Source organism: Amia ocellicauda, chromosome 9, assembly GCF_036373705.1.
Source record: "Amia ocellicauda isolate fAmiCal2 chromosome 9, fAmiCal2.hap1, whole genome shotgun sequence".
Lineage (NCBI taxonomy): Eukaryota > Metazoa > Chordata > Actinopteri > Amiiformes > Amiidae > Amia > Amia ocellicauda.
The window spans coordinates 18,867,585-18,875,594 of NC_089858.1; the positions used below are offsets into that span (position 1 = coordinate 18,867,585).

An 8,010-nucleotide genomic window follows, 5' to 3' on the forward strand; every position below is an offset into this window, starting at 1 on the left:
TGGTTCTCTGCTTTGTTGTTTTTTTCATTTTGTATCAGGTGATCCTGTTCTAATAATTTGTTAAGGAACAATACATATATTTGCAGAGTTTTTCTAAGTTGAATTGCTGATTTGATAGTTTATGAGCGGGGGGGTGGGGGGGGGCAGGAGAGAAATGTGCTTTTTCACTATGATTCAGGGTGAATGGACATCTTAGGTATGAAAAGATAATGAATCTACCTTGCAGCTATCCAGTGGGAACTGATAAATGTACATTTAAACATGTCTGGATTCAACATAAAGCAAGTAAATCTTAACCAGTGTGGCTTCTCTCGCAACATGCCTGATTCTAAAACAAAAAAGTTAAGTAGCCTAGTAGTGTTCCAGTGGATTCATTTCTTGGGAAAGATTTATCTCAGGATGGGGGGGTGTTTTTTTCTTGCATTATAAAGAAATCTGCCAGAAGTGATGTTAATCTGAAATGCTGAGATAACCACACTGTAAAACACAGATTGAACAAATTAACTAAATTATATTAAAATAACAAGAGGCTGGGGTATAGACCTATAAGCTTAATCTGTATAGATATCTCATATTTATGTGCCTGAACAAATATATATTTTTAAAAGCAACTTGTTGTGTTTAAAATAATTAATTTACTAGTAAAGGAGTTTTCAATATTGTAGAACTACACATGTAAGATGTAAAAGCTGTGGTCAAGCGCATGCACACTCTTTATTTGCAATGTGGTTATTGGATGATTCAGTCAGCTTGAAATATATATATATATATATATATATATATATTGTGTATCCAACTCTTATTGAACACCAGACCTAGAAAGGTAATTCCCACAGACTGAACTGAGGTGTGTAAATCTCTTAGTGCCCCTCCAACAAATCAATTTTGGCCTATAACTTATTTGAAAGCCTGAGCTTGTGTATACAAATAATGGGACCGATTTGTGGACAGAGTATAAATCAAAACTGGACTAGCTCTTCTGTTGAAATGGCCAATTCAAGCAGTATGGTACCAAAGAACATGTTTCAGGTGGTAATCCTGGTGGTGTTCAATGACACAAGAATGCCCTAGAAACATTTGGCGAATTGAATGTGTTATTTTCCTTTTCATCTTCTACCTCTTTCTGTCCGCTTCAGAGCTCCACATTTACAAGCACTGCAGGCACAGAAACCATCTGCAAAATGCTGTTTCTCAATATGGTGGTCATTGCAGCTGTAGTGCTGGACATTCAGTTGATCAGAGGAGGTATGTAAGCAATCTGAAGCTGTCTATGTCGTAGACTCATAAGATCTCCTATAGTAATAGAGTCCGAGCAGCAGTGAAGACTGGGTCCTATTGTCAAACCTATTGTTTGGATTGGGTGAGTTGTAACCTGTTCAGAGTTTAGTTAGCTTGTCGAGAACACTATGAACAATTAATGATGCCTAAGGCTTACTGGCTGCCTAGTCCTCCTGGCACTGCTGTGGATGTAAAACTGTGAATGGGACATATTAAGTTGTGGGTTTACCATTCTTTGGAAATGTGGTCCAAATAAATAGTTACAGGTTTTTAGATGATAAATGATAATCTCAAAGCTAAAGATACTAAGCTTACCACTGCTAAAGGAGATTTACAATAACAGTGAGAATAACAGGGTAAGAGACAGAGAACGGCAGCTGTTTTGCTGTAGACCTATGCTTCCCTCCATAAACAAATATACAATTTTAATATACAAATTCAAACCCACACTTAACTTTATAAAATAATAACCTTATGCTTGTTGTCCATGTTCTCTTCAATGTCTTTTGTGACGATACTCTTACTGTGATTATTTATTCACACTGGTTAATATCAGCACAATCGCATAGGGAATCATATATAGCCAGGATTTGCAGCAAGGGAAGAAAACACATGATAAAGCAAAACATCTAATATTCTCACTTCCTTATAACTTTCCCAATGCTAGCAAGTATTTTAATAACATGAGAACATAAGAAAGTTTACAAACAACAGGAGGCCATTCGACCCATCATGCTCGTCTGGTGTCCATTTTCTTGTTGTTTATGTTCATATGAAACGTTTTATATTGTCTTCAGCGATTGAACTGCTTAACTATATTTATTTTTCTTTTTTCTTTCAGAGGCAGAAATTATAACGTTTTGTTACAACAAAGTAGGCAGAAATATCACCTTGAAGTACAAAACAACAACAGTCATAGACAATTTCAATTCCAGAAAACTAAATTGTAGCTCTGTAGGAAATGATTGTTTTATACAATGCACACCCATAAAAATATGCAACAACATTAGTTTGTCTGGATTTGAAACACCTAGTATATCCACAGATAAATCAAACAGTTTCTCCTTCGTTTTTCCAAATAGTAAGTATTCTTTAAAGGTTACATAATGTCATGGCTACATTTTGTTATGTAGAAGCCTGCTGGTATGCAATACATTTATACCCACGTCTATTTGTTATAACACATATTACCAAAAGTAATGGGACACACCTCCTGTGGGGGAGTACATCAATTCATCACCAACAATTTGTCCCCGTGATAATTGGTCCCCGTAATAATTGGTCCCTGTGACAATTTGTTCCCGTTGACAATTCGTCCCCATCATTATACTTTCTCCACTTCAACATTTGTAACTCTGAGTGTATACTGAGTGTAACTTATTGTAGAGCTATAGATCACAAATATATATATATATATATATATATATATATATATATATATATATATATATATATATATATATATACAGCTCTGTAAAAAATCAAGAGACCACTCCAAGTTCAGAAATCAATGTTAAGTGGTCTCTTAATTTTTTCCAGAGTTGTATATACAAATTTATACTTTATATAAATTTATACTTATATTTTTTTGTTGTTATTCTGTCTCTCACTGTTAAAATACACCTACCATTAAAATTATAGACTGATCATTTCTTTGTCAGTAGGCAAACGTACAAAATCAGCAGGGGATCAAATACTTTTTTCCCTCACTGTACACCTGTGTATTGCCTCTTTGGCAATCATCTCCTTTTATATAGATAAAATCGTTTCATGTTTGTGCAATCTGAAAAAAAGTGTATCTTTTGGCTCAACTTACTCTAGGTGCAGGGTAAGTTGAGCTGATGAGTATGGTAAGTTGATCCGCTTGTGGTAAAATGAACTAAATTGTCAAAACATTATCCAACAGTGTGCTTATTGAAAGCTGTGGCCCTTCCCAGTGATGTGGCCTGTGGTGTACGGCATGATAGGTGGGGACATCCCATGAAAGAGAGCAACTAATCACTTCCTGTCAATAGCAGTGGACAGTGGTTAGTATCAAGGCAATATCTATCTTTCCTCAATATAGAAATGTTACCTTTTTATCCAGACTTTTTTTTCTCTTTCAAACAGACCTGCTCTTTCCTCCCTGGACCAACTTTCTGGCATTGTAACATTATTTCACTTTGCTAATTCATATTAGTAGTTAGCTCATGGAATATGGCAGGCCAACACCAGCTCCATACTGCCACTAAACACCATGTGCAACTGTGATAATCTTGCATAACCTGTGACCAATGTCTGACTCCCTACTTCTTCCACTGCTCTTTCTAAATCTTCAAGAGAAGTTGATCCCCTGCCCATTTTCCTTTCATAAAATCACAGCATCATGAAATCTGCTCTGTAATATCAGAAATAAATCATGTCTGTACATTAATTTTGGAGTTGTATGTCATGTTGACAGTAAACATAATGCACTGCACATGACACAAGTATGGGGTAAGATGAGCCAACAGCCCAACTTGCTCCAGGCCTGGTGGCTCATTTTACCCCACCACCACCATTTTGAAAAAGCTGCTTCACACAACAGCTCAGGATAATTTTTATGACTTTCTTCAGCTCACAGATCATAGGTTATGGGAGCACCAACTACACTGTAATTTATCTGAAAATTCTCCTACTTCTGTTTTCTTGAAATCATCATAATACTGGATCCCAATGGAATTCACTTTAAAAGGCAAAAATCACATTTTTTGACATAAATCACTTCCCACATTCTCAATGATCTCTCTTCTACCATAGATTGAATGACATGGTTGCCTCTTCCTGAAAATGCTGTCACATGATTTATTTTGTTTATGGTTGCTTAGATACTTGGGGTGGCTCATCTTACCCTCTTCTCCCATACATACATACACACAGACACACAATTATATTTTTATTATTTATTATAATGTATGTTCTTAATTGATACATTCATTTGAGGCTATAAGTCCAATAATTCAGTTTTATACAATTAATTAAACCAGCTGGCAGTTGCAGCTGGAGGCTACTTAAAACAGGTTTCATGTATATCAGTGTATATAATTATGTAATCAGTTGGCGCAGTGGTGCAAACCTGGTGATCCGGGTTCATTCAATTCCCAATCAGTATTTGTTGTTTTCTTATGTGTAATAAGAATAAATAATAATTATTTTTTTAATATATTATTTCCTGGAGTTAAATGTTTTCAGAGTAGAACGAAAAATTAGAAGGCTTTTAAAAAGTGTTTCAATTACAGGGTCATTACAGGGTGAGTCCTTTAATTACAGGGACAAATCTAATTTATGTATTTGTTATTTTTTCACTTAATCATTAAATTCATTGCATATGTGGATGCCTTCATATTATTTATCTATTTATTTATTTATTTATTTATTTATTTATTTATTTATTAGATTGAGTTTGGCTGAATTTGAATAATGATCCACTCTAGCTGAATATCAATGACTGAATTTGCCTTGCTTTGTTTGATCTGCTACTAGTTCATGTTCCCTGAATCGTGTTATTGAAACGTAATTATAATTAGGAGAATATCAAATCCTTATTAATCACCTTCAAATTATTCATTCTACTCTGATACCATTTAACTACAGGAAATTATAAGAAAACAACAACTATTGACTGGGAATTGAACCCAAAACATCAAGTTCAGAGTGCTATTCCTTAACCACCACTCCAAGTGATATTCCAAATTAATCTGAAAGCTGTTTTAAGTAGCCTGCAGCCGCCAGTGCCAGCTGTCATAATTATTTGTATAAAATTGAATTATTGGCATTAACATTATTGTGTTCTATGGCTCTACAATAAATTAATGCACTCATGGTTACAAATGCTCAGGTGGAGACCGTATAATGATGGGGGCGAATTGTCACGGGGACAAATTATCTCAGAGATGAATTGTCGCAAAACTAATTGTTATGGACCCAAAGCAGGGTCACCAGGTTGTGGTACTGTCGTTTTCATTATTACTACACAACTTTCATCTTGTTATCAGGTTTTTCACTAATCAGTAACATCCCTCTTCTCAATATTGTTCATTTTTCCAGCCACGAATGGGACGAATTGTAGCATAATTTCTTCTTCACCTGAAGACATCACAAATGCACTAAAGGACATACTAAATAAACCACCAGACAAGGCAATGAAGACATTATCAGACATGAAAAATGCATTAAGTAACATGTTTGATAATAAAACCTTAAAGTCAGAATTTATCAAGTAAGTTCACTATATAAGAGAGCAAACAAAATGGCTACAACTTGCAGTTACCATTTTCTCAGTGAGAAAAACAGTGTTACTGATTGAGCTCTTTTAATTATTTTTTCTACAGAACTGAAGAAAAAGTAATAAATGCATTTATTAATATGAGCTTTACCGGATTATCAAATGTTCTCAATCTATCAGACTTGGTAATTGCTGTGTACAAGATCAACACATCAGAAGACATAATTGCATTATCTGTGCCACAGGTAAAAACAACCGAATCTGCAAAAATAAACCTTTTTGCATCCTCTATTTTCCATGCAATGCTGTGAGAAAATTTCTGTAATTTATCTGGATTCTATCTGGTTTATGAGTGAAGGAACATGTGTGTTATCCATATTGGAAAGTGGAAACATCTTGGGGAGGCAGCAGTGGATCAATAAAGGCTGCTGCTGCTGATGATGATGATGATGAGATATATATATATATATATATATGTATATATATATATATACACCGATCAGCCATAACATTATGACCACTGACAGGTGAAGTGAATAACACTGATAATCTTATTATCATGGCATCTGTCAGTGGGTGGGATATATTAGGCAGCAAGTGAAAATTTTGTCCTCAAAGTTGATGTGTTAGAAGCAGGAAAAATGGGATCTGAGCGACTTTGACAAGGGCCAAATTGTGATGGCTAGACGACTGGGTCAGAGCATCTCCAAAACTGCAGCTCTTGTGGGGTGTTCCCGGTCTGCAGTGGTCAGTACCTATCAAAAGTGGTCCAAGGAAGGAAAAGCGGTGAACCGGCGACAGGGTCATGGGCAGCCAAGGCTCATTGATGCACGTGGGGAGCGAAGGCTGGCCCGTGTGGTCTGATCCAACAGACGAGCTACTGCAGCTCAAATTGCTGAAAAAGTTAATGCTGGTTCTGATAGAAAGGTGTCAGAACACACAGTGTATCGCAGTTTGTTGCGTATGGGGCTGCGTAGCCGCAGACCAGTCAGGGTGCCCATGTTGACCCCTGTCCACTGCCGAAAGCGCCTACAATGGGCACGTGAGCATCAGAACTGGACCACAGAGCAATGGAAGAAGGTGGCCTGGTCTGATGAATCACGAGTTCAAGGTGTTGACTTGGCCTCCAAATTCCCCAGATCTCAATCCAATCGAGCATCTGTGGGATGTGCTGGACAAACAAGTCCGATCCATGGAGGTCCCACCTCGCAACTTACAGGACTTAAAGGATCTGCTGCTAACGTCTTGGTGCCAGATACCACAGCACACCTTCAGAGGTCTAGTGGAGTCCATGCCTCGACGGGTCAGGGCTGTTTTGGCAGCAAACGGGGACCTACACAATATTAGGCAGGTGGTCATTATGTTATGGCTGATTGGTGTATATATAAACTGATTATTGGAGAGACACCTATAATCATGTATGAAAAAATATGCAAAGTCAAAGTACATAGGGAAGCAAAATCCTTTGAGATAAAAAAAAAAATACTGTATATATATTTCTAAAGCAAAATTAGTTTATAGCTCTTGTGTTTTGTACAGTTGCTAATGTCTTAGGGGAATCCACAAATGGCACCTTTGGACAGAGCAGCTCCCCTAATTTGATGACTAGTCTGTGAGGAAATGACAATACTCTAACGTGATGGGCACTTTAGAGTGGCTGAAGGCATTTTAAATACAATGCTTTATTAAATAATTTAGTGCCTAACAGTACTGATTCGGGAATACATCTGCTGTTTGTCTCTATAGATATCCAGTAATGAGTCACTTTACACACCAGAGGTATGGCTACCAAGGGAAGCACTTAATGATCAAATTAAAGTGGGTATTACACTGTATAAACCATCAACACAGTTTGAGGTATAGTACTTTATTTGTTTCCCTGTTTGTATCTTGTTGTTTGTGTGTTCTGTGATGTCTTCTAGAATTCTCTAAATATTGTCAGTCAAATTAAAATATTTGTGTTTCTATACTTGCTGGCTGTAAATTATGTCGGACAGGGCTATCATTCTCAGTACTGAGGTAAACACATTTCTGTTGGGTTCTGACCCAACTCAGTTATTCATTTAATGGACTGAAATCTTATCCAGACTCATCCATTGTATACTTTTCCCTTTTCATCTCCTAAACTTTTGCACCTATGCATCAACTTTAATTTGGCACATTCCTCATGTACATCAAAATCTTCAACTGCTCAGGCAACAGGGTCTAATTTAAAAAATCTGACACTCAATTTGGGATTTTGTTAAGTAAGTGAGGTATAATGGCATGACAAAACCTAGTAGAAGCAGGGCTTATAAGACCGACAGGGCAAGTCCTCTCTTTTCCCCTAATTCACATTTCCATGCTGTCATGTTGCCCTGTGCTGCTCTTTAAATGTGATACCAAATTAAATATAGTCCCTCTGCTGCAATGCAAGTGATGGCTATACAAGTCCTCTACTGATTTGCTACTCTGGCTGTAGTACTGGTTGCATAGTATAATTAGTGTAC

General features: G+C 36.7%; 1 long non-coding RNA gene across 1 annotated transcript; it reads left to right on the forward strand.

Moving 5' to 3' along the window:
* The first annotated feature begins 2,141 nt into the window (after positions 1–2,141).
* On the forward strand, positions 2,142–7,372 carry LOC136758253 (uncharacterized). The gene is made up of 4 exons (XR_010819934.1): positions 2,142–2,359; positions 5,344–5,515; positions 5,628–5,766; positions 7,268–7,372. It is a non-coding gene; the product is annotated as an uncharacterized LOC136758253 (long non-coding RNA).
* The last annotated feature ends 638 nt before the right edge of the window (positions 7,373–8,010 follow it).